The sequence below is a fragment of the Theobroma cacao genome, chromosome 4, assembly GCF_000208745.1.
Source record: "Theobroma cacao cultivar B97-61/B2 chromosome 4, Criollo_cocoa_genome_V2, whole genome shotgun sequence".
Classification (NCBI taxonomy): Eukaryota; Viridiplantae; Streptophyta; class Magnoliopsida; order Malvales; family Malvaceae; genus Theobroma; species Theobroma cacao.
In genome coordinates, this window is record NC_030853.1 from 12848415 (window position 1) to 12857103 (window position 8689).

The 8689-nt window shown below is 35.6% G+C and overlaps 1 long non-coding RNA gene across 1 annotated transcript in view; it reads left to right on the plus strand.

Annotated features, from left to right (window-relative positions):
• LOC108661744 overlaps positions 1 to 3961 on the plus strand; it is a 7303-nt gene extending 3342 nt beyond the window's left edge. The window contains exon 3 of the long non-coding RNA XR_001927523.1: positions 3791 to 3961. This is a non-coding gene — a long non-coding RNA (uncharacterized LOC108661744). The remainder of the gene's footprint in view (positions 1 to 3790) is intronic.

The window sequence follows — 8689 nt, forward strand, 5'->3', positions numbered from 1 at the left end:
CAAACTCCAAATTACCATTTTAAGTCATCCATGAACTGTGAAACTCTTAATCTCACCTTAAAATTCCTATTTGATCTAGTTCGAGGATTAAATAAACTTTATTGTACCTCTAGGTACAATACCGACTTTTGTAAATTTTTCGGGACTCTCCTAGCATGCAATCATGCTATCATCACATGTATGTCATGAATAGTATTTTATAAGGTCGGGCTTTACAGAGTGCATCATCTTTTCAAAAACCTTTCGTATCATTTGCTTGTTCCCTCCCTATGTTCACTCACTAGGTTCATACTCATTCTTTTAAACTTCATGTTTTAGTTTTCTGGTTCAAAGGTAGTTGGATCCTAGGTAAAGGTGCTTCATCCTGTTCATTGTACGGTAGGTTTACAAGAACACTCCATGATAGTATCCATGCTAGAGTCACTCTACTGATAGTCAAGGTCTTTTGGTATGTGTATACGGTGGTTTAAATGTAATTCATGAGATTTGTTATAAACATTGTATGATTGGTTTGAATGATAATGTCGTCATAGGTTGGCAAATGGTAACATCATTTTGTGAATGGTATTTGTTCGGTTGTCATGATTTATTCTTGAAAAGAAATTATTTTTGAAAATAATGAATTAAGAACCTTAGAGGCGAATGAGGGACAGTTGGTCTAGTAAACAAGTTTTCATAGAAACGCTTGCTTGGGCCCAGTGGGCCATAACTATTAGGTCCATGCGCTGGTCATAGCCTGGGATTTGGGCTGTGACACTTATCCACAAATCAGCCCTTCGTGCTTCTGACATTCCATATGTCCACATCCACTCATATTTAAATTTAACGAGCGTCAATCATCTTTAAGCTCTGTATAATTCTAAGTGCCTTCAAATATTTAACGCATCATCAAACAAAACATAATCAATTTATAGGCCCCTCATGCCCTTAATCACACATGGGTATTCATCGTATTTAATTTTATCAATCATGGCTTAACAGCCTTATGCATATCCTCAAATCAACCACAAATACATGGGCATTTATGCACATATCATATCCATAAGCAATCATGGCTTTTCGGCCTCACATGCTTAACATCACCTCGATCACTGTGCCATTAACCCAAATACATATCATGCTCTTATACCTAATCGGGCAGTCCATTCATCACAATTTGGCACAGTCCTTAATCCATAATTCATATTGCACCATGTGTAGGGCTCTTGCTCTAGGTCCTACATATCATGGGTTCTAACATAATGCCACCTTATGGCTCACCACAAATCACACAAACAGAAATTTCCTATGTTGGATAACTAATTAGCCTAGGTATCCTTATCTAGGCACACAATCATGTTTGTTCTCTAGCCTAGCCACATACCTCTAAGCAAACATACATATACACACACATAGGTGTATATATATATATATATGCATATCAATTTCATTAGCCTAGACATTCTCATCTAGGCATAAACATAATATTTAAGTACCATGGCAGGGCATACATTATGCAAAATGCATAACATGCTTTCAATTAAATCCCACTTACAGTGACAATCGAAGGCGCATCCATAACCAAGCTTCGATTTTTAACCTCTAATCGTTCAGCTCACCCATGAGTAAAATAGCTTAACTCTCCCCTTGGTGTAACACCCCCAATTTTTTATGTAAACTAACAATGATTTATGAGATATGTGGAGTCTTAAGGACTTTGATGATATGATAGGTATGCTTAGTGTTTGAGAGTGTACATATTAACACTTAGGCAAAACTTTGAGGAAATATGTGATAGTCTCATAATTTAAGGTTTCGATCTAAGTTTGATGTTACGTTTATGAATTTATGTGTATAGGATTGAGTTAAATGAATAATTTGAGTTGTAATATCAATCAGGAATAATATTGTTTTGGATTTTTGGAGTTTTTAGGAAGCTTAAAACTGCCTACAAAGGTGAAAGTATCGATACACACCCCAATGTATCAATACATTCATGGCAAGATGAACAACAAAGACCCTAGGAAGCATAGTCTATTGATACATTTGAGAATGTATTAATAGATTTAGCCAAAGATGAACATGTATTGATACATTTGAAGTAGAAAGCACCCAAGGAGAAAAGTATCGATACATTTCCCATGTGTATCGGTACATGTTGGGCAGGAAGCATTCTACCTCAAATGTATCGATACATTGCCCCCATCCATCTATACATGCATTCAAAATTAGGGTAGATGTATCAATACATTGTCAAAATGTATCAATACATCAGAGAGGAAAGGCAAAAATGAAAAAGGGTTTTGGGCCATTTCACCCAACCTTTTCTTTTAACTCTTTCTCTCCCTTTCTCTCTCTAAAAACCCAAAACCCTAAGGCCCCAAACAAATTTTTGAAGTGATTTGAAGCTACTTGGAGCTTGAGAAACCATCCTGGAGGTAAGATGTAATGTTTTTACCAATTATTTTCTAATTTAATCGGTTAATAACTTCGAATCTGACTTTTCTCCAAATTTGGTAATTTTTTTCCTTTGGCTTGGATTGAGGAATTTGGGAGCTAAGATTCATGCAATCTGACCTCCAAGGTATAGGTTTAGTTTGTTAATGAAGGATTTGAGCTTAAATAGTTAGATTGTTAAGATTTGGTTATATGTCCAAAAGTTAGCATTTTTTAAAAGCTAGGAATAATTAAAATTTTGATGTTCTGACATGTTTGAAGGGGGAAACAAAGTCAACTCATTGGCAAGCTAGACGATGATTGGAGGCTAAAGATTGAAGCTTGGCTGGTAGTGCCTCCAATTTGTCACTATAAGTGGGTTTAAATAAAATGCATGTAATGCATGACGCATGATAGATGCGCTGCCATGGTATTAAAATGAAATATTTATGCCTAGACTAATGAACCTAGGCTAGAGAACAATATTTGTGTATATGTATATATGTGAACTATGTGTGATCATGTGTTGCGATGTGAGCCACATGGGTGGCCTTTGCCGTGTGTGCCTAGACTAAGACATCTAGAGGCTATGATGAGCCCTTAGGAGTAGATTACCCTAGGTGAATGATATATTGAGATGATTTGATTGAATGATGCCTTGGAGACTTAGAGGCTCTTAAAACCTAATCAAGCTTAAAGACGATTGAAGCTCGATAAATATGAATTGAGGTTTGATAAGGAAATTGTGAATGATAAGGGCATAATGGCCTAATTTTTGGATTTGTGTTTCTGTTCGAGGGATGAATTCCGAACGTTAATGTAATTTATGGTTGAGTGGATTTCTGTCCCTTTGTGACTATGTGTGTGCTTGTAGGGATGGTGGTAAGCAGGGATGGTGGCACTAATCGGCACACCAGCGATTTGTTTCTCTGCTATTAACTTTTACCTGAGCGTGATCTGATTCTCCTTCGATTGGCCACTGAGGATGATCTGACTATGTCTAGGGATGGACCACTCATTGATTTGATTTGTATATGATGTGAAATAGCCATGGAGAGGCTTAGATAAATGTGATATAATTTTGATGTGGTACTACGTTGACTAGAGTGTGTCACGGAGAATGATTTGAATAACTTTGATTGGCTTCGAGGCTAAGCCTCATGCTATGTGTGATGATCTTTGGAGACATTGAGGATGGTGATATTCGTTTACATTGGAGAATTTAAGGATAATGATATGCTTTATGCTCGGAGATGTTTGATAAAACACCTAGATGCATAGATTCCATATATGTGTTTATATATATGTATAATTTTGAGTATCTGCACCACTCATTGAGTATTATAGTACTCACCCATTTGTGTACCATGTGCAGATTAATAGATAATGGAGGTGTGTGGCAAGGGTTGTCAATAGACAGACTAGTTTTGGCATTTGATAGGTCCCTTATTTTGATCACTCCGTTGAGTCCATTATGAGCATTCGCATAAGGTTGGCTTCGATGTATGTAGGCATGATGTGCCATTTGAACTTGTGCAAGGGTCAATTTGTGTGAACCCAATTGGATTGGCCAATGTATGTCCTTATGAACATTTGTATGGACTGTGAGCCAGGGATGATGTAGTATATTTGAATTTGTTATGAATATTTGATTATAAATCCTTTGGCATTTGTGTTATATGATTTTGGACTCTAAGGCTTGCTCCAGTCTAGTGGGCTTGCTCGCTGGGCTCGTGTGCTAGTCATGGATCCCCAAGTTTGGGTTGTGACACTTGGACACATCAAAATCATAATTATTTCTTTGCTTTTCAAAATATCCCAACTTTTAAAAAATAACCAAATTTGATAAACAAGCTCAAATCCTTCAATGATGAGCTAAATCCTTATCTTAGAAGTTGGGTTGCCCAAATCTAGGCTCCAAATCTCTAATAAACTCAAAGAGAGAGAGTTTGACCAAATCTGAAATATTTAGATTTGAGGTTATTAATCGATTAAATCAAAAATCAATTGGTAAAAACATGCAATCTTACCCCCAAATCGATTGTCGAAGCTAAAATCTAGCTCAACAAGCTCTAAATGCCATTTAGGGGCTTAAGGTTCGAAGAGGGTAGAGAGAGAAAGAGTTTGGAGAGAAATTAAGTAAAATGGCCTGAAATCCCTTTTTATTTTTGCCTTCCTTCAGTGATGTATTGATACATTTAGTAATGTATCGATACATCTGCCTTAATTTCGACTAAATGTATCGATACGTTAAAGCAATGTATCGATACATTTCAAGTAGAATGCTCACTGCCCCAATAAGTATCGATACATGAAGGGAATGTATCGATACTTTTTCCCCCTAGGTGTTTTCTATTTCGAATGTATTGATACATTTAGACAATGTATTGATATATGTTCATCTTTAGCCCAATTTATCAATACATTCTTGAATGTATTGATACAATCCCTCCTGTAAGCCTTGTATTGCTCATCTTATCATGAATGTATCAGTACACTTGACAATGTATCGAAACATTTTCCCCTGTAAGCAGTTTTAAACCTTCCAAACTTAAAAAAAATCAATCTTAATATCTCCAATTCATTTCCTATTAATCTCATACCTCAAATAATTCATATAATTCAAATCCATGCACATATATCTTCAAATATAACATCAAATTGAGGTCAAATTCTTGATCAAACTTTAAATGATATGGTTCATTAGTCATTCCTTCCAAAATTTAGGTAAGTGTCATAGTTCATACCTTGAATGTGTAACACCCTGTACCCTTGTTTAGAAGCCAATAAGACCCTATCGATGAGACGAAGGGTCACTTGATGTAAATTTAATTGCCAAAGAGCGATGACAGGTGAAAAGAATATTTTAAAATAAAATAATATTTTATGAATAAAATAATATTAAAATATTAAAATTTTATTTATTGCTGAAATTAGTCATGAAGGAGGATTATATGACTAATCAAAGTGGGGGAAAAGAAGAAGGAAAGGGTTTTAATGAAAAAACGATGTTAGTGGGATCTACGTGTCTTTATTAAATAAAGCTAATGTGTGTAAGTATATATTTAAATATTATGGTGATATCGTGGTGAAGTGCGAAATTTGTATTTTGTTTGTACACATGCAAAGGAAGGAAAATAGAAAGAAATTGGAGTTTAAGAAATGTTAAAAGGACCCAATTGTAAAAGATGAAAGTTAGAGGGGTCATGTGGTAAATAAGAAAAAGTTTGAGGACTTATTTACAATTTTGCTATTTGAAGTTAAAAAGGGGAATTTACTAACCAAGGAAGGTTAGATTATGTGGAATATGTGATGTACATGTAAAAGTTACCATTACATGCAATCATAGCATGCAAAAAGGAAAAGTTAGTGGGGGACATGTGGGACCCCCACCATGTGAAGTAAAAGAAAGAATAAGATTACAAATTGTTTGCATGAAATGTGATTGGTGCAATGGTGGTCGAATAAAGGAAGAAGAAAGTGGGTTGAATGTGGCTTGGATGGGACAATGAATGATTAAATAAAACATAGAGTAAATATGGTGTAAGGAATAAAAAAAAGAAAAATGATGAAAAGTAAAGAATAAAAATGCAAGTGGCGGATGGAAGGGTGGCAAGTTTTTGCCATGTGATTTTATCACGTAAAATAAGTGGAAAAGAAGCCAAAAGAACCATTCAACCTTGGGCAATCTACCCATGTAAAGAAAATAAAGAAGAAAGAAAAGAAAAATAAAGGAAAAAGGAAGGCATTGGGTAATCCGCCCATCTGAAGGCAAAAACAAGAAAAGAAAACCATTTCTCAAGGCTCGGCCTTAAAGAGTCTATCCATAGCCAAAGAGGAAAGAGAAAAAGGAAGAAAGAAAGAAGAGAGGAGAAAGGAAAGCAAAGCAAAGAAAAAAAGAAGGAAAAAGAGAGAAAGAAATGATAGGCACGGTTTGCACAAAATTAAGAGAAACCATGAGGTTTCCTCCCTCACCTTGTAAATTTGTGTTGTTTCATCAATCCAAGAGTCTTCAAATTCAAGAGAAAGAACTCGTGGAGTGTCAATGAAGGTATTAAGCTCGGTTTTGTGATTCAAGAAAGGAAAGGTAAGGATTTTGGTTTTGGTTTTAGCTTGAGTAATCTTTGAAAATGAGTTAATGACTTGAATGATTGCAAGGAAACGTGTAAAAAGAGGAAGTGAGCTGTGGTGGCGTGTCACACAAGGTAAGGAGTAACTGGCAAATAGGATTAGTTATTTAAGCACACGAATCAATAGCGACATAGCGTCCCGCTATTGTGAGGTAAGTAGGGGGTGTCAATTTCCAAATTTCCATAATATATATATGTGATGATTTATTTTAAATGCAAATTTAGGGAAAGTAGAAACTGTTAGAATCCTAGGTATTTTGTGGATGCAAGTTGTTTTGAAAGTTAGTTTAGATATGCCTATAGATAATCTATATATGTAAAGTGTTTTAGAAATCGAGAAATAAGCCTTTTTACAATGTTTGCATCAAAATTCATGCCTTGTATTTTTGTGTGTGATCTGCATAGCTAAATGCATTTGTTAAAATGATTTAAATACAAGTTTTGAGCACCGATTTTATTTCGACCTTTGTACACGTGTTTACACCATGCCAGTTAATGAGAAATCCAATTTGATGGGTTATCAAACCTTGATTTCAAACGATTTAAAGGAAAAAGTCTAAAAAAAAAACTTGATTTGGTTTTGAAAATAGCTTTGACAAATCGAGAGTGTCGAGAGTGATCCTTGTGCACAAGTGAGCTCTAGCTAGAGAACCTTTGGCTCATTGACAGGCTGTTAGACATGGTTGGGGCCTTGGTCTGTGATATACGTGGCAAGGCCACTGGTTGTTATATATGGCTAGGCCATAAGTGATATTCACGGTTACGATCGTTTGATTCTCCGATGTGAACCAACATTGTCGAGACTGCCATGGCATGTGAGAATCCGGTGGAAGCAGTGCTCCCGAATTGTTATTACATGGAAATGGGTCCACGTATTGATATTATACTTTCCTACTTGAAAGCCTTGTGAGTTTTTCAACGCATACTCTTTTGCATGGTGGAGACTTAAGATTTTCTTTGCAGCTCCCCTTATTTGAATAAAAACTTTCAGAGTTTACTTGACAATCATGGGATGGTTTATGTGGCTTTATAAATTGATTTCTTTACGTGCCACACAACTTGGGAGCATGCATACTTTTATACTGTTTCTCATATTTTGATAGTAAGTGAGGTTTTCTACGATTGAACTTGGTTTTGCTACACTTGTTTTTGGCATCGTTTTGCCAAGTGAAATATTGCACGATGATTTGATGGCATCATTTTTGCAAGGCACAAACACTCTATTTGTGATTTGATTTTTCTAAGATTATTACTTTTATTCCGGTTTTATCATTCAAATGATCTGCCTTAAGCTTATTTCCCATCTACTCCTTACTCATGAAGTTGATGATCACTGAGTCTGTGAGACTCACCCCCTAATATCCTTTTTGTAGATAGTGTTCGACCTAGCGTGCGTTCATTGACACATGTTGTCTACTGCGGATAGGTAAAGGCAAAATCCTAGCACTTTATTTCGAGTCGCTCTGCTGCTAGAGGTCAAGTCGTTCATAGTATAATGTATTTGTAATGTAAGTGTACAATTGAATAATTATAAACTATAATGTAATCTTTACGGGTATGGTGAATAAAGGTTAAGATGGTTTATTACGATTATGTTTAATCTTTACTACAAAGAGATATATGGTTTAAATAGTTAAAAAATTATGGTATAATAACTAAAGATTCAACTAAGGCTTGTTCGGGATTTGGTGGGTTCTTCCTGTCACGACCCAATTTCTTGGGCCATGACCGGCACATGGGTCCAATGGACGCAATCCACTAAACCCAAGCAAGCCTATTATTTATCTTACTTATAATTCCATCTATTATCACTAAGTCATATTTCATAACTTTGAATCAAAATAATGATATACATTGCCAACTCGTACTGGCATTACTCATTTAAAATTTACATTGAGTTCATCTATACATAACAAAATAATACTCGACTTCTAGCGGAGGGACTCAGATGAATATACAGCTACCGAATGCCGAGACACCTACCAAAAGATGGACACAGGTCTACAAGGACACCTCGTCCTAATTATCAGCTGCCTTGTGATCTGAAAACATGAATTTTTATAAAACGTGAGTACAATACTCAGTGAGTGAATATTAGAAGGGAACAAGCAATCTCAACCAGGAAATTTGACAATCATGATGCA